Below are 19,604 nucleotides of genomic sequence, written 5' to 3' on the forward strand. Positions count from 1 at the left end.
TCTCTATTCTTCCTATCTCTATAGATGGGTACCGGCTCTTCAGGAACTGCCCTCCCTTCTAGCCAATCCCCTCTTAATCTGTTGCCTTCTGCCAATCAATCCCAGCCTCCTAACTTTTATTACTCAAAAAACTAGGACCAATTAAAAGCTGTGCAACGGTGGGTTCAATTTATTTTTATTTTTTATTTTTAATATAAATGGAAAGAGCAACATATTCAATATCCATATAAACTGTGTTGTCTGGTTACAATTCTTTTGTAATTACAAAGTACAATTATTACTTTTGAGTAATAATCATCATAGTAATAATAACATTAATAGCAATAGCAATAGCAATAGTAATAGTAATAATAATAATAATAATAATAATAATAATAATAATAATAATAATAATAATAATATGTTTCACATTTAATATGTGAATGCAGCAAAATCGCACAAACTGATTACAAAGCTAGACATGGCCGAGTTGCTAAATTAATCCACTGTTCATTATGCAAAAAATACGACTTGCCAGTTTCCAAAAAGTCATGGGAACACAAAAGTGGAAAAAGATATAGAAAATGAGGAGGTGAAGATCTTGTGGGACTTTCGAATACACACGGATCGTCCCTTGGAACACAACACATCAGATATCACAGTTGTGGAAAACCGAAACGTACAATTTATTGACATTGCGGTACCAGGAGATGCCAGAGTTGAAGAAAAAGAACTGGAAAAAAATCACGAAATATCGTGACCTGGCCATTGAAACACACGGCTATGGATGAAACATGTAACGGGGATACCAATTGTCATCGGGGCACTTGGTACCATGTCCAAGAATTTTATAAGATACATCAATAAATTGCAGCTTCCTGCAGTAACATCAGCAGAACTGCAAAAAACTGTGCTACTTGGAACATCATATATCTTAAGAATGTACTTGGTTGATACTTAGGACGCTGGCAGCAACCCATATCAATCATTAGCATCAGTCAATGCTATTTGTGGTGTATTTTTGAATGTTCAGTTGACTGAGTTTCATTTTTAATGAATAAAGTAAATAATAATAATAATAATAATTGGTTGGTGGGACCGTAAGCCTGAAAAACTGATCGAAAATGAGCATGCAAAACTACTGTGGGACTTCTGAATACAGACTGACAAAGTTTTGGAACACAATACCCCGGATATTACGATTGTGGAGAAGAAAAAAGTGTAGATCGTCGACATTGCCGTACCTGGTGACAGCAGAATTGATGAGAAACAACTTGAAAAACTCACCAGATATCAGGACTTGAGAATCGAACTGCAGAGACTCTGGCATAAACCAGTGCAGGTGGTTCCAATGGTACTTGGCACACTGGGTGCTGTGCCTAAAGACTTAGCCAAGCACTTAAAAACGATTGGCACTGACAAGATCACCATTGGTCAGCTGCAGAAGGCCACCTTACTGGGATCTGCTCACATAATCTGCCGATACATCATACAGTGTTAAACGCTTGGGAAGTGTTTGACTAGTGATTAGTGATAGAAATCCAACATAGTTATCTCGTTTGCTGTGTCTACTGTCATTTTGTGTATAATAATATTAATTATATGTGGCCTTCAGCTCACAGAGTCCCCCAGCCTAAATCTGGGCTGGGGGATTCTGGGAATTGAAGTCCATCCATCTTAAAGTTGAGGAACTTGAGATTCGCTGGTTGAAGAACACCAACCTGAAGTTTGCGTGCATTGATCACAAGATGGCTCAGGGGTGTCCTTGGTCTTGCCCCAAATTTTAGGAACCCCCAAGGGGTGCCGCCTTGATGTGGCGGGGGCTTAACTGCTCCAATGAAGCTTAGAGCTGTGCTGGTGGTAGTGCAAACTACCAGCAGGTCCAACTATGCCAGAGAGGTCTAGGCCAAGGAGCAGAACTGAGTGCACCCAACAACCCATGTAATGTATCATAGTGAAACATAACCGAACAAAGCCTATATCGGCTCGGTCGTCGCCTGGATTAACAAGGACTGCATCGGGTGTTGGGGAACCTGGGCATCCGTCGACAAGTGGGCTACAGGCCACGGGTCCCATAGCTGAGCAACCAGGGCATGGGCCTGCAGAGATACTGGAAGCTGAACAACCTCGGAAGCGGCAGAAATACACTATGTCAGAGAACCGCTGTTGTGTCTTGCCCACCCTCAGAGCAGCCGGGGCCTTCTTACCTGCTCCCGAACACTGAGGAATGTATGCCTCCCGGTCCCAGTCCTGGCTCCATGCCCACACAAACTGCAGAAGAAGGAGAATCTCCCTGCCCCAGCCCTGACTCCATGCCCAGGCAAACGGAGCAGCTAGACCCCTCCCCCTCCTCCACAGCATGTGAGCCTGAGGAGGGTTTATTACCAACAGCTGATTGGTGTGACCCTCGCATCAGAAGATTGGATAGGCGGAGGCAACAGAGGGAAGGGAGGGGCAGGCCTTAATGAGTGCTGAGTCATGGAGCCACACCCCATGGCCTATATAAAGGATCTACTTTCTGGCAGTCTCTGAGTCAGGCAAAAGTCGAACTTATCTTGCTGAAGTCACTTACTGGTCTCCTGCCTGCTCTGAGGACTTTGCTAGGACTTTGGGCAGAGCTGCAGAGGCAAGCCTGATTCGGATTTCCCTGACCCAGCTGTCAGCGGAGGAGTGGGACACGACAACCGCAATGTAATGAAAGCAGAAACAGAAAAACGAGGCTACCAAAAAAGGATGGGCTCAGCATAAGAAAAATTGACGAAGCATTGGAAATTGTGAAGCAACAGATTACAGCAACAGCAAAAAAAATTGAAAGATACCAAGCCAGAATCATCCAGTACAAACAAAATCAATTGTTCCAATCAGATCGAAGTCGGTTCTATCAGAGTCTGAATCAGACGGGAAATATGAAAATTGAAAAACCTGAGAAAACGGCAGCTACTCAGTTTTGGAAAGATCTGTGGGAGACTGAGAAAGGTTATAACAAAAATGCTGGGTGGATCAGAGAGTTTGAGGTAAAATTCTCCAAAAACAAAATGGACCAACTGAAAATAACTACTGAAATGATAAGCGTGAAGAAAGTCAAGAACTGGACATCACCTGGCAATGATCAACTGCATGGCTTTTGGCTCAAATACCTTACCAGCCTGCACGGAAGAATGGTCGAACAATTCAATGAGATGCTGCAGACAGGAAACATCAGCGAATGGTTAACAGCTGGGAAAACTTACCTGATACAGAAAGATCCAGCAAAAGGGGCAACACCTGCAAATTACAGGCCAATAATATGTCTGCCAACCATGCTCAAGCTGCTGACTGGGCATCATAGCTGATAGGATCCAGGACTATCTGGAAGCAAATAACATCTTGCCAATAGAAAAGAAAGGAAACAAATGAGGAAGCAGAGGAAGAAAAGATCAGCTCCTGATCGACAAAATGATTCAGGAGAACTGCAAAAGCCGAAAAACTAATCTGCATGTAACTTGGATTGACTACATGAAAGCCTTTGATTCACTACCGCACAGCTGGATCATCAAATGCCTGGACGTCATCGGAATATGCAAGTGCATTGGTATTCTCATTGTAAATGCGATGAAGCACTGGAAAACGGAACTGTTTATTGGAAGTGAAAGCTACGGACTGGTCAACATCAAGAGGGATTTTTTCAGGGTGATTCTTTGTCAACTCTGCTGTTCACCATCACTATGACCCCCCCGTCAACAATTTTACAGAAAACTAACCTGCTAAACTGCTAAAAATTCACAGAAAATCTCTCACTTGCTATATATGGATGACCTGAAGTTATGTGGAAAATCTGAAATTGAAATCCAATCACTGACCAATACAGTTCGAATTTTCAGCACTGACATCAGCATGGAGTTTGGCCTGGACAAATGCGCCACAGTGACACTGAAGAAAGGGAAGATCGTAGAAAGTGATGGAATTGAAATGCCCAAAAGACAAACCTCAAGGGAACGAAGTGATTCTGAGAATTCCAAAACAGGACACACACGGGAACAATTTTGCTTCTTTTAGGACAACCCCAGATCTCCGCTGACAATAAATTAGTGGAACAAATCATGGATGCAGTGGCAACGTGAGAATAGGCTGGTGGGAAACCAGGAAGGACAAAGAATGTACAGTCGGTCTCCATTGCCGTGAAAGATGGAACCACTCACCTTCTCCATACAGGAGGAAACAGCAGTCAGGAATGGGTTAACTCTGTCCATTAGCTGCTAGGACAGAGTCTGCAAAAGTGTTAAGCCACGCCTCTTCCTGTTGCTTCTTCAGCCTTTTTGAGGAGGATGTCGAAACAGACTGATGTCTCAGAAAAAGAACAGTGCCCCAGCCCACTCAAAACACCCAGGACCGGACTAAAAAAACTGGGGAGGCTTCCCATTAACCCATTCCTGAATGCTGTTCCCTCTATTATTAGAAAGGGTAAGGGTAAGACCAACAGCCATTCTCTCAAGCAATAGTGGGCCTGCTCACCCACCCTGGTGCTATGCTGTCCTATTTAGGCACATTTTTGAGGCTGCAGGTATGTGTGGAAGGACATGAGAAGTGGGTGAGTACCAGTGGTGGGTTGCCGGTTTGCACCGGTTCACGAGAACCGGTAGTAAAAAAATATAGTTGCTTGCAGAACTGGTAGTAATAGCTGGCTGGCCACGCCCCCAAACCGGTCGCCAGTCACTCGCCCCGGCAGCCATGCTTGTCGCCGCCATGTTCTTCACGCACGCGCATCCCATTGCCTTGCAAGTCCAATGGGATGCACATGCGCAAAGAACATGGCGGCAACAGCAGCAGCTTTTACTGCTGGCACTTTTTGGCGGCCTGCAGAGAAAGTGGCTTTCCAGCAGCAGCCGAAAACTCAGCTTGCTTTCCCGACTCTGGACCAGCCGCCAAGGAAGGTAAGCAGCCGAACAGAGACGCGGTGGTGGTGGAGGCAGGCAGGCAAGCGGGCCTGCCATCGGACCGCCAGGAAGGGCGTGTGGAAGGCAGGCAAGCATGTTGGGGGCCACCGGCCGTTGGAAAGACAGCTAGCAGACTATTTTCTTCCCTGCGGCCATGCCATACTTGCCTGCTGCAGCAAAAGCCGCCCAGGAAAACTCCCTGGGAGTTCGGGGATGGCCCGTCGCACCTGCTGCTACCTGCCATGGCAAAAGCCACAAAGGAAAACGCCCTAGGAGTTCCGGGATGGCCCGTCGCGGCTACAGCTACCTGCCATGGCAAAAAGCCATGCAGGAAAAGTTCCCGGGACAGCCCCCCGCCACCGCTACCATGGGACGCCCTGCCGCCGCCACCCTTACTGCCGCCGTTGCCGCCACCACCACCATCGCCTGACGCTCCCGTTTTGGCCCCCACCTGAAGCTCCTGTTCTGGGAGCCGCCACCGCTGCTAAGCACTTTCTTTCGGGCCTCCTGGTCTCACTCTCCTAGACTTTGAAGGAGGGAGGGAGGGAGGGAGGGAGGGAGAGAGAGAGAGAAAGAAAGAAAAAGGAAAGGAAAAGGAAAGAAGGAAATAAAGGGAGAGACAAGAAAGAAGGAAAGAGAGAGAAAAGAATGAAAGAAAAAGAGAAATAAAGGGAGAGACAAGAAAAAGAAAGACAGAAGGAAAGGGAGAGAGAAAGAAAAGAAAGAATGAAAGAAAAAGAGAAAGAAAGAAGAGAAAGAGAGGGAGAGACAAGAAAGAAAGAAAAAGAAAAAGAAAGGGAGAGACAAGAAAGAAAGACAAAGAAAGAAGGAAAGAGAGAGAGAAAAGAAAGACTGAAAAAAAAAGACAGAAAAAGAGTAAGGGAGAGACAAGAAAGAGATAAAGAAAGAAGACAGAGTAAGGAAGGGAGAGCGAGAAAGAGAGAGCGAGGAAGAAGAGGAAAGAAGGACCATAAACCCTGGCACTAGACTTGGCTTCAGAAGACGCTTTGAAACAGGACAACAATCTAGGGCTGGAAGGGACCTTAGGGGCCATCTAATCCAACCCCCTGCTCCAGCAGGAAACCTTACATCGTCTAGATTATTTTGGTGCCTCTGACAGAGAGGAAGATTGCCAGAAAGGGGAAGGAGTTTACTAGGACAAGGCTGCCATACAGAGGAAGACAGAGATAGTCCTTGACTTATGACCAGAATTGAGCCCAAAATTTGGTTGCTAATCAAGTGAGTTTCACCACATTTTACTTAATCCATGATCTTTCCAGGCTCTAACAGTCATGTGCAAGTTAGGGAAGAACATCTGAAGGTGTTTGTAATGTTTTAAATGTACAGAAGTTAGAGTTAAATGTGTGGCAGAAAGTGGATTCTAGGTGTGTTTTTCCAAATGTAGTAAGTGAGGTTGAATGTGTATGGTTTTAGAAGAGGTGTGTGTATGTGTGTACATACAGTATGTATACATAGCAGATAATGTATCTTTTTGTGTGCCTCTACACTCTGTACTATGTAATATGTATGTACACATATGGCATATATACATAGGATTTAATAGCATATTTTGGATGTTCAGTAGTAGTAAAGAAATAGACAGGGAAATTGTATCTCATTGAGATGAGGAGAGGCAGGCACTCTAACCTTTGACGTGAGTGACATCAATACATCTCCACCTCGAGCCACCCCAACGAAGCCGTCGAGGTGATGTCCCGGTGTCTTGAAGCCGTGCGGATCTGGATGGGGAAGAACAGGCTCCAGCTCAACCCCTCCAAGACAGAGTGGCTGTGGATGCCAGCATCCCGGCACAGTCAGCTTACGCCATCGCTGACTGTTGGGGGTAAATTATTGGCCCCCAGGGGGAGGATGCGCAACATGGGCGGTCTCCTGGATGACCGGCTGTCCTTAGAGGAACATCTGACGGCCGTTGCCATGGGAGCATTTTATCAGGTTCGCCTGATTCGCCAGTTGCGTCCCTTCCTAAACCGGGACTCCCTACGCACGGTCACTCACGCCCTCGTCACTTCCTGTCTGGACTATTGCAATGCTCTCTACATGTGGCTCCCCTTGAAGAGCACCAGGAGGCTCCAGCTAGTCCAGAATGCGGCTGCGTGGGTGATAGAGGGAGCACCACATTGCTCCCATATAACATCTATCCTGCGCGGCCTGCACTGGCTGCCTGTAGCCTTCCGGGTGCAATTCAAGGTGCTGGTTATCACCTTTAAAGCGCTCCATGGCTTAGGACCGGGCTATTTACGAGACCGCCTGCTGCCATCGATAGCCTCCCATTGACCTGTGCGCTCTCACAGGGTGGGCCTTCTCAGGGTGCCATCGACCAAACAATGTCGGTTGGCGGCCCCCAGGGGGAGAGCCTTCTCTGTGGCAGCACCGGCTCTTTGGAATGAGCTGCCTCCGGGGTTGCGCCAACTCCCCGACCTCCGGACCTTCAAACACGAACTTAAGACTTTATTATTTCATTGTGCAGGACTGGCCTAAGCGAAAATTTTAAATGGAAAATTTTAACTGGGTTTTATGTCGGTCTATGACCATTTTAGTTTTATTCAGCCTATTGTAAATATTTGGTTTTAATTTTGCTTTATTTGTTGTTTGTATTTTGTGATGGTTTTTAATATGGCTGTAAACCGCCCTGAGTCCTCCGGGAGAAGGACGGTATAGAAATTAAATTATAAATAAATAAATAAATAAGCCTGATCTATCGGGACTGAAGGAGTGCCTGTTATGGGGGGATAGAGTAATTATACCAAAAATATTACAGAGACATTTTACAGACACTACACGAAGGGCACCCAGGGATAGTTAAGATGAAAGCCCTAACTAGGAGCTACGTTTGGTGGCCAGGGATGGATAAAGAGATAGACACATGGGTAGCGACTTGCACGCCATGCCAGTAATCATAGCCAACACCGACTTCTGACTCATCAGTGGCAGAGTCAGGTTCCGAGGACTCCCTTTCTATGGAAGGAGGAGAGTGGGAACAGGAGTTATCAGTTGAGGAAGGGGTGCTGTCAGATCAACCCATTTTCAAAAGGTTGTTTTGGCCTCATCTTTTTAAACCACTTAGGCCAAGGCATCCACAAAACATGGCGCCCCTTCGAAGCCGACCAACATGACGGCCTTGCAGGACCCGGCACAAGTTGTTTGCCTTTGTTTGTTTCCTTTATTATCATTCTGGAACCTGACAATTGCTATTAGAAACATTTAATGAAGTAGTGGAAAAGGCCAAGATACTAGAATCCTGGAGAGAATCATTAATAACTCTCATCCCCACAAACAATAGTGAACAACAGAAGATTCAGAACTACCAGCCAATCTCTTTGCTAAATGCTGACTATAAAATATTTATGGCCATAATAGCGGATAGAATTAAAAACATATTGAATTAAATTATACATTTGGACCAAAATGCATTCCTACCCAACAGGTATATAAAGAATAATGTAAGAATTATCATCAATGCATTAGAATATTACGTAGCCCACCCCAAAAAACAGGTAGCTGTGGGTTTTTTGGATGCACAAAAAGCTTTTGACAACTTAAACTGGGACTTTATGATAAACCAATTAATAAGAGTGAATTTTGGAGAAAAATTTATAGATATGATTAGAGCCATATACACTACACAGAGGGCAAAAATAATAATTAATGAGGAACAAACAGAAAGTTTTGAAATAACTAAAGGAGTAAGACAGGGTTGCCCGCTGTTCCCTCTGTTGTTCATTCTGTCTGTGGACATTAATGTCCCAAATTAGATATAATTTGGAAATAAAGGGATTAAAAATTAAGTCAAAAGAATATAACGTCCAAGCATTCGCAGATGATCTGGCATTTATTTGTGAGGAACCTTTAGAATCTGGACCTATTTTATTACAAGACATAAACTAATTTGGTGCAGTAGCAGGATTTAAAATGAATAAAGACAAAACTAAAATACTGACTAAGAATTTAAACAACAGAGTGAACAACTAGCAGAGGAGCTGGGAATTTCGAGAACAAAGAAAATTAAATATTTAGGAATTTGAAATCAGAAAGATGTACTACCATAAAGAGGGACAATTACAATACACTCCTATTACAAATACAAAAAGATTTGGATAACTGCACTAAATTATCAATATCATTAATTGGCAAAATTTCGACGATAAAAATGAACATATTGCCCAAGTTACTATATTTATTCCAAATAGTACCAATAACATTAGGAAAATTTTTTTTTGAACAACTGAACAAATCAACAACAAAATTCATACGGTCAGGGAAAAACTGTGCATTAAATTCAAATTACTGCAAGATAGCAGGAAAAAAGGAGGTTTTGGTTTTCCAGAATGGGAACTTTACTATCAAGTGGCATCCCTAACATGGCTTAAAGATTGGATACAACTTAAAAACAAGCAGATATTAACGATAGAAGATCATGACCTCCAACTCGGTTGGCATGGCTTTCTATGGGATGGGAAAAATAAATCACACACTTATTTTCAACATCGTAAGGTTAGGGATGCACTACTGAAAGTATGGGAAAAGATTAAAAGAATCATTATATGAAAGTCCCAGTTTGGTTGTCTACAATGGAGGCAATGATACCCAAATATCACTGACCTAGATGAAATGATGAGATATGCAGATTTATTAGACACAAAAGGAGAATTAAAATCAGTACAGGATCTGAAAAAAACAAGGAATAAATTTGGAATGGTGGCCATATTTACAAATCAAAACTACATTTAAAAAAGGAACAATTTGGCATAAACAGGAAACAATTGGAATTAGATAAATTAATATTGGGACCGAGAAGAAAAATGATCACAAATATTTATAATTACTAATTAGAATACAAATTGGAAAAAGAAACGGTAAAGGAAATGATGATAAGTTGGGCTAAGAATTTAGGACATACCATAGAATTTGATAAATGGGAAAAATTATAAATTGACCATGGCAGTATCGTACAAAGGAAACAGCTATAAAATGTTTTATAGGTGGCATTTAGCACCAGCAAGATTGGCAAAAATGTATCCCAACCTATCACCCCAATTTTGGAGATGTGGTCAAAAACTAGGGACATACTATCACGAGTGGATGTGCCCTAAGGTGAGGAAATTTTTGTATAAAATTAAAGGGTGGTTGGGAGAGATTACACTGCAAAGGATGGATTTTAAACGGGAGATGTACTTCCTAGGAATGATTGATAGAAAAATGGAAAAAACTCTGTATTATATTATATTGCATATTCTAATTGCGGCTAGAATCACTCTAGTGCAAATGTGTAAGTAGACCAATACACCACTGGAAGAAATAATAATTTTAAAAATCCTTGAATGTGCCGAAATGGACAAATTAACGATGGAGATCCAAGACAGAGACGACTCTGATTATTACAAAGTGTGGAACAGGTTTTATACATGGTTAGAAAACAGAAATCAAATTAAGAATATAAAGTGAAATTTGATATTAATACACAGGATATAAATGTAAATAATGACCCTGTTTACAAAAAAGGTTAATTATGAATATTTAAAAAGAAAGAGAAGGAGCAGGAATATAAAAGTTAATCGTAAAGACAAAGTCGATGCTGAAAGTTGTAAAATTGTTAGTTATCTGTTGTTAGCATTGAAGTTTAACGTTTGATGTAAGTGTATGAGGGTTTTTTTCTTGTTTTCTTTTGTTATTGTGTGTTTGGTTTTAAAAATGTAAAATATTCAATAAAATTATTTATTTAGAAAGAATTTGAAATATTCCTGGGAAACCATAGAATAAGGCATGCATTATCCACGCCTGGACAACCATCAACAAATGGGCAGGTGGAATGGATGGTGAGAACAACAAAAGAGACATTAGCCAGGATGGATCCCGGGGAAATTCAAGCAAAAATAGATAAGCTATTAAGTATACAACATATCATGCCAAGTGCAACCACCCACAAAAGTCCAGTGGTTATTAATGGGAAGGAAATTGAGGTCTCAACTGGACAGATTATACCCCAATACAACGCAGAAACCCCTGTAGATTCTCCAAGCAAGTGCAGAGCATTCCAGGTAGAGGATAGAGTATACGCAAAGAATTACAGTGGGAACCCCCTATGGGTCCCCGCACAAATAACCCAAGTCATGGGCCCGTTATCCTACCGGGTAGAAACAGAGGATGGCTGAGTGTGAAATAGACACAGAGACCAGCTCCGAGGCCAACTAACAAGGAAGGAACACAACAAACAGAGGCCTTGGAACGAGAGCAAAGATACCACCGAGAGATGACCAAACATACAACAACTAGACTCAAACCCGAATAGAGTTTGCAACCAGTTATCTGAGTTCCAGAGGTAAAAGACAATCCGCAGACACTCTCCAAGGATGAGGCAGTAATAATTCAAAAGGAAAAGGCCATGCCGCCAGTTGCGTTCGAGATGGTTCCAGGAGTACCCTCAGGAAACAATAGAGCCAACCTCTCCGGTAGGAGCTGCCGAGTTGACTGAGCTGTGCAGGTCAGGTTGCACCCACAAGCGGCCCACCTACTTATGGGATTACGTTGTTTGAACGAATCCTGATTGGGTAACACTGTTCTAGATCGGAGGAGTGTTAAATATTGAATAGACTGACATAGGGACCAATCAGGGTCCCAGAGTCAGCGTGGGAAAAACAACTGCACGTCAGTGGCTGAAGCCACGGACAGCTCCCTTTAAAAGGAGCTGCCGTGGCTCAGTTTGCCACGTTACTGTTACTGGAGCTAAATAAAGCATTAAATCGGCTAAGAGTATCCTGTTCTTCTCTCTACCCATTATTCAACAATTAACACCTACCATCGATAGACAACCACTTCTACTGCAGATCTCTGATGTGAGATGCGATTTCCAGAATGTTAATATCCGGGGACTTCCGGCAGTGATGTCATGCTGTAGTGGGGCAAACGAGTGGGACTTCCGCTTGTTTGTACCCGATTTTCCGTGTCTTTGAGGCTTTTTCGACAAGTTGGATCTTGGAGAGATCGGTGAGGTGGAGGGATTTCTTAGGAGTTCAAGCAGGGAGCAGTGCGAGCTCCTGTTCGGCGAGAGGAGCCCTCTGGATATACATTTTCAAGCCCTCTGCTTGAAAATGGGTTTGAAAGTTGAGATTTGGGAAAAATTGCAGATTATTATTATTAGGAAGAATAGCTGTGATTAAAATGAATATAATGCCAAAATTATTATATTTATTTCAGACAGTCCCTATGAAAGGAAATTTGTTATATATCTAATTTTGGAGGGAAAATTAAGCGGGAAAAAGCTTGATGATTATTGGCCAGCAACTCGGCCAAGATACTATATACCGAGAGCTGTCCTATGGTACAATTGCTGGTTCCTTACTGTGAAATAAAGAGCTCTTGTTAACATAGACCTGTCTCCTGTCTCCTCATTCACCCAACTTAAAACTGGCGACAAAAAGAGCTGACAACCAATGAATCCAGCCAGGCAGACAAGTCTGCAAGAATCGAGCACGACAAACACGATGTCCGCCTTCACACCGCCAAACCCATTCAATCCCGCGAAAGAGAAGTGGGGATCATACATGACGGAATTGGAGTGATTCCTCGAAGCTAATGATTTTCAAGGGCTGTCCGACAATCGGAAGCGGGCCCTTCTCCTGAACCATTGTGCCCCCAAAGTATTCGACATGGCAGAGTCACTATTGGAACCGACCCCAGTACAATCGGTACCATGGCAGATCTTACAGACTACGCTGAGGTCACATTATGCTCCAGTACTGTCCAAATTCATCCAGCGGTACGAGTTCCAGCAGAGGCTGCAGAGAGAGGGAGAGCCGATAAGCGCCTACATGGCTGTGCTGCATAAGGCCACTACGCACTGCGAATACCGAGACCTCAATGATGTGCTCCTAGAGAAACTAATCTGCAGCATTAGAGATATTCGCCTCCAGAGATGACTGCTAGCCAAAACTAACCTTACTCTGCACATTGCGCTAGATGAAGCAAGGGCACATGAGTCGTCCAACAAGGCACCCGAAATCCTCCAGCGACCACCGCCACCCCAGGCGACACAAAAATCGGCCCCTGTCCATAGAGAAGCAGCCCAGACCGACAGCGAAGATGAGACTGACAAAGATGTCTTCAAGACAGACAGACACAAGTGCGATGACAGGGACCGAAAAGAAGTTTGTGCTAGCTGTGGAGGGTTCCACCAAAAGCAGATCTGTCGGTTCAACGATGCCATTTGCAGGCGCTGCGGTAAGAAAGGACACCTGGCATGGATGTGCAGGGAAATCCAGCCATCCAGCCATAAACAAAGAGCAGCTACTAGCCAAACCGGCCAGCAACATCCTAGGAGAAAGGACAGGACAGCAAAAAAAAAGGTAAAACTCCGGAGACATTTCAAATCCGAATAAGCCAAGCAACCACCTCCCCAGAGAAGAAGCTGCACATCACTGTCGAGATCAAGGGCACTCCATGTCAGATGGAGATTGACACTGACTTGTCCATTACAATCATGTCATGGGCTGAGCTCAAAACAGAAATTCCGAACTTAAAAAGACACCAGTTGAAACACCAACGACTGAGACTAAAAGATTACCAGGGAAATCATATCCCTGTAGAAGGCTACGGAACGTTCCAGGTCAAGTTTGTCCGGTACAACAAGAATCTACCCCTCACTGTGGTCAGCAGACATCTACCAAGTCTCCTCGGCCTAGATAGGCTTTGGGAATGGGGGTCACCGGAATCAACACTACCAGAGGCAATTTGAGGAACGACCTCCTACGTGAATTCCAGGGCGTTTTTGATGACCACCTTGGCAAGTATGTGGGGACTCCATCTCTTTCAACCTGGACCCTAACATACCCTTTAGACTTAAAGCTAGGAGTGTGCCTTTCGCACTAAAGCCAAAAATAGATCAGGAGCTAGACAAGCTCATTAAGCAGGGAATCTTAATCCCAGTGGACTATGCGAAATGGGAAACACCAATAGATACCCCGCTTAAGCCCGATGGGTCAGTGTGCATATGCACTGACTATAAGGGTGTTGTGCCTCGTCCGCTTTCCCCGCAGCCGGGGCCTTCTTATCTGCTCCCGAACGCTGAGGAATGTCCTAGCATGCCTCCCGGCCCCAGCCCTGGCTCCATGCCCAGACAGGCTGAGGAAGAAGCGCCTCCAGCCCCCAGCCCTGGCTCCATGCCCAGGCAAACGGAGCAACTAGACCCCTCTCCCTCCCCCACAGCATATGAGCCTGAGGAAGGTCAATTACCAACAGCTGCAGACTGGAGTGACCCTCGCTTCAGGAGAATTGATAAGCGGCGTCAACAGAAGGAAGGGAGGGGCAGGCCGGGATAAGTGCTGAGTCATGGAGCCACACCCCATGGCCTATATAAAGGATCTGCTTTCTGGCATTCTCTGAGTCAGGGAAAGTCTACCTTATCTTGCTGAAATCACTTTCTGGTCTCCTGCCTGCCTTGAGAACTTTGCTAGGACTTTGGCAGAGCTGTAGAGGCACGCCTGATTCGGATTTCCCTGACCCGGCCGTCAGCGGAGGAGTGGGACACGACAAAGGGAACCCTAAATAAAGCTCTCCCCAAAAGTGCCTATCCGATCCTGGTAGTGCAACACCTATCACATTCTCTAGGCCCTGGCAAGATTTTTTATAAACTCGATCTTGCGCAGGCGTACCAGCAGCTACCGATAGATGGTGGTACCACAGAGGCACAGACTATTGTGACACATAGACGTGCCTTCAAAATGCACAAGACTACAGTTCGGGGTTAGCATAGCCCCGGGTCTATTTCAGAGTGTGATGGAGGGTCTGCTTCAAGGGCTTCCAGGGATAGTCCCTTATTTTGACGATGTCCTTATCACCGCAGCAGACAAACAACAACTGGGACACAATTTACGAATGGTGCTCGCAGTTTTTCGAAACGCGGGAGTGCAAGTTAAACAAAGCAAGTGCAACAGTTCCTGCCGTTGAATTCTTGGGGTACAGAATAGATGGAACTGGCATTCACCTCATGGAAAGCAAAGTACGGGCCATTAGGAACGCACCAACCCTTAAGAACAAGGCAGAACTACAGGCATTCCTAGGACTTTTAAATTTTTACTCAATATTCCTGAAAGACAAAGCGACGATAGCTGAGCCCTTCCGTTTGCTTGAAAAGAAATCCATATGGGTTTGGGCAAGATGAAAGAGGAGGCATTTATGGCTGTAAAGAGACATCTATCTGCCGACAGCCTCCTAATGCAATATAATGGGATGCTTCCCCTTGTGTTGGCCTCTGACACGTCCCCTTTTGGCGTAGGGGCCATCTTGAGCCATAGACTACCGAATGATCTAGAAGTGCCCATCACCTATTTCTCCTGCACCCTGTCCAGTGCTGAGCGGAACTACAGCCAGCTGGACAGGAAGGCCCTGGCAGCTGTAGCAGGGGTCAAGAAGTTCCACGAATATTTGTTCAGATGGACTTTTGATCCCTCCTGGGACTCTTGGTTGGAGATCGCCCCACTCCAGCAGCTATGTCCCCGCATCTGACTAGGTGGGCCAATTTTCTGGCTGCCTACTCCTACCACCTCGTCCATTGCCCTGGTCGGAGCCTTGGACATGTTGATGCCCTCAACAGATGCTCGCTACCGGAATTATTGGAAGACCCAACCCCCAGGATTCCTATCCTGCTCATTGATGCCATGGACTTGGGGCCTCTCACTTCTGCTGAAGTGGCGAGCACCTCTGCTAAGGATCATGTGTTACGAATTGTGACTGGCTGGGTGAATAGGGGGTGGCCAGTTGGCTCTGTGAGCAGGGAATTTAAACCGTTTTTGAACAAACAAAATGAACTGACTACTCAAGGGGGTTGTCTATTGTGGGATGATCGAGTTGTTATACCACTATGTTTTACAAAATAAGTTTTGGCGACATTGCATGTGGGGCACCTGGGAATCGTAAGAATGAAAGGGTTAGCAAGGCGCTATGTATGGTGGCCTAAGATGGATGACAGCATTACCGATTGGGTGGCTAGGTGTTCCCCCTGTCAGGAGTCAATGCCTGCCCCCACCACAGCCCTGGTCAGGGAATGGGAATGAACCTGGGGCCCCTGGTTGCGAATTCATATTGATTTCGCAGGACCATTCCACGGGCAAACATTTCTCATAATTGTAGACGCATATTCAAAGTGGCTAGAAATAATATTAATGCATTCTACCACTGCAGAGGCTGTAATCAAGGCACTCCAAAACTCTTGGCCACACATGAGCTACCGGACACACTGGTGTCTAACAATGGGCCTCAACTCACAGCCACGCAGTTCGAGGGATACCTGGCGGAAATGGAGGTTTGACATGCACTCACCGCACCTTTTCATCCAGCCAGTAACGGGCAAGCTGAAAGATTCATCAGAACTGCTGAAGAAGCATTAGAGCCGGGGGACTGGCAAGCCAGAATTGATATTTTCCTGGCTGCCCAACATGTCACCCCATGCACGGCCAAAGAGCGAAGCCCAGCTGAACTTCTGATGGGCCGAAGGCTCCGCTGTGCTCTGGATCGGCTACATCCAAGTTCTTCCCCAGATGGGTATAGGGAAACCGAGAAAAAGGCAAGAGGGTTCTCCATTGGGACACCCGTGTTCGCAAGGAACTACGCGGATGGTCCCCTTTGGGTAGCAGGGCAAATCTCTGAAATCACTGGTCCCAAGTCATATACAGTAGATATGGGTGACGTTAGGGTCTGGCGCAGACACATAGACCAACTAAGGAAATGCTTGGCCAACGAGCCTGAGTACCAACCAACAATACCAGTCCCTGACTCACAAACCCTTCCTACGACAGGTGACTCAAACCTGAAGTGGCCAGAGGACTTACCTGATGACTTCGGTGTCCAGAGCTGCCCTCTCAAGAAGCCAGTCCCAGCCAAAGGAAACAACACCCATAAGAAAATCCAGGACGTTCCATTGGCTGGGCTGGGAGAAACAAAGGGTCCCTCTGACCAGCCCAAATCCCTGACTCAGACTGAATTACGCAGTCAACTGGGATCAGGAAATGCCCTAGGTCACCTGCATGATTATGTATGTAAATAGTTGCCTAAGTGTCTTCTGGGAAGGGAGGGGTGTCATGTATCTAATTTTGGAGGGAAAACAAAGCAGGAAAAAGCTTGATGATTATTGGCCAGTACCCCGGCCAAGATACTATATAAGGAGAGCTATCATACGGTACAATTCCTGGATTCCCACTGTGAAATAAAGAGCTGTTGTTCACATAGACCTGGCTCCTGACTCTTCACTCGCCCAACTTAACAAGATTCTTTGAAGAACTGAACAGAATTAAAAAATTAATATGGCTGGGAAAATGCTACAAGACAGTAGAAGCAGAGGTGACTGAACCTTTGTCATGGACAGATCACTCTCTCCTTCGCCTGGATTTCTGACTGCCACTCAACACTGCAGGGAGACGGAGCCAATACGTTGGTTCCGTCCCAGGCGCCTGATGGACCCGGAGAGGTTCCGGACGGAGCTTGGGCCGTTTCCTGAGCGTCTGGCTCACGGCATGGCTGAGGAACTAGTCGCGACTTGGGAACGGGCCGCGGCTGGGGCTTTAGACCGTGTCGTGCCTTTGTGGCCTCTGACCCGGCGTAGGTCCCAACCAGTTCCTTGGTTCTCCGAGGAGCTGAGGGGGATGAAATGCCGGAGAAGACGCCTGGAAAGTTCTTGGAGGTCCAGTCGTTCGGAGGCTGATCGGACACTAGTTAGGTCCTATAAAAGGGCCTACCTAGTGGCATTGAGGGAAGTGAGACGTTGCTATGTCTCCTCCCTCATTGCGTCGGCAGATAACTGCCTGGCCGCCCTGTTTCAGGTGACTCGCTCTCTCCTTCAACAGGGAGAGCGGGATGACCCGTTACAGGGACGTGCCGAGGAGTTTAGTGGTTATCTATACGATAAAAACGTTCAGCTTTGGGATAGTCTGGACCAAAATTGGGTGGATCCAGGTGAGGCGCCGGAGAGCGATCTTGTTGAGATTGTTTGGGATGAGTTTGACCCTGTGGCTCCCGAGGACATGGACAGGTTGCTGGGTAGGTTGAACGCCACCACGTGTTTACTGGATCCGTGGTTGGTACTGGCACTCAGGAGGTGACACGAGGCTGGCTCCAGGAGATTACGAATGCTTCCTTGCTGGAGGGGGTCTTTCCGGCCGCCTTGAAAGAGGCGGTGGTGAGGCCTCTCCTCAAGAAGCCTTCCCTGGACCCAGCTGTATTAGGTAATTATCGTCCGGTCTCCAACCTTCGCTTCATGGCGAAGGTTGTAGAGAGTGTGGTGGCATGTCAATTACCCCGGTACCTGGATGAAACTGTCTATCTAGACCCGTTCCAGTCCGGCTTTCGGCCCGGATACAGCAGAGAGACAGCTTTGGTCGCGTTGGTTGATGATCTCTGGAGGGCAAGGGATAGGGGTTATTCCTATGCCTTGGTCCTATTAGACCTCTCAGCGGCTTTTGATACCATCGACCATGGTATCCTGCTGCACCGGTTGGAGGGACTGGGGGTGGGAGGCACCGTTTATCGGTGGTTCTCCTCCTATCTCTCCGATCGGTCGCAGACGGTGTTGACGGGGGCAGAGGTCGGCCCCGAGGCGCCTCACTTGTGGGGTGCCGCAGGGGTCGATTCTCTCGCCCCTTCTGTTCAACATCTATATGAAGCTGCTGGGTGAGATCATCAGTGGCTTCGGTGTGAGGTACCAGCTGTACGCTGTTGACACTCAGCTGTACTTTTCCACACCGGGCCACCCCAACAAAGCTATCGAAGTGCTGTCCCAGTGCCTGGAAGCCGTACGGGTCTGGATGGGGAGAAACAGGCTCAAGCTCAATCCCTCCAAGACAGAGTTGCTGTGGATGCCGGGTTCCCGGTACAGTCAGTTGCAGCCGCGGCTGACTGTTGGGGGCGAGTCATTGGCCCCAATGGAGAGGGTACGCAATTTGGGCGTCCTCCTGGATGGACGGCTGTCCTTTGAAGATCATTTGATGGCCGTCTCCAGGAGAGCTTTTTACCAGGTTCGCCTGGTTCGCCAGTTGTGCCCCTTTCTAGACCGGGATGCCCTAGGCACGGTCATTCACGCTCTCGTGACGTCTCGTCTGGATTACTGCAATGCTCTCTACATGGGGCTCCCCTTGAGGAGAACCCGGAGGCTTCAGTTAGTTCAGAATGCGGCTGCGCAAGTGATAGAGGGAGCCCCTCGTGGCTCCCATGTGACACCTCTCCTGCGCAGACTGCACTGGCTACCTGTGGCCTTCCGGGTGCGCTTCAAGGTTTTGCTAACTATCTTCAAAGCGCTCCATGGCATAGGGCCGGGTTACTTACGGGACCGTCTGCTGCTACCGAATGCCTCTCACCGGCCCATGCGCTCTCACAGAGAGGGACTCCTCAGGGTGCTGTCGGCTAGGCAGTGCTGGCTGGCGACGCCCAGGGGAAGGGCCTTCTCTGTGGGGGCTCCCACCCTCTGGAATGAACTTCCCCCAGGACTCTGCCAACTTCCTGATCTTCGAACCTTTCACCGCGAGCTTAAGACACATCTATTTATTTGCGCAGGACTGGACTAGAATTTTAAATTTTGAATTTGGTTTTAATGGGGTTTTATTATTTGTATTGCTATTTTTAATCATTTGGCCTTATGTAATAAGTTTTTTAATGGATGTTTTATTGTGTATTTATATGTATTTTTATTTGGCTGTGAATTGCCCTGAGTCC

This window comes from Ahaetulla prasina, chromosome 7 (genome assembly GCF_028640845.1).
Source record: "Ahaetulla prasina isolate Xishuangbanna chromosome 7, ASM2864084v1, whole genome shotgun sequence".
In the NCBI taxonomy this organism is placed as follows: domain Eukaryota; kingdom Metazoa; phylum Chordata; class Lepidosauria; order Squamata; family Colubridae; genus Ahaetulla; species Ahaetulla prasina.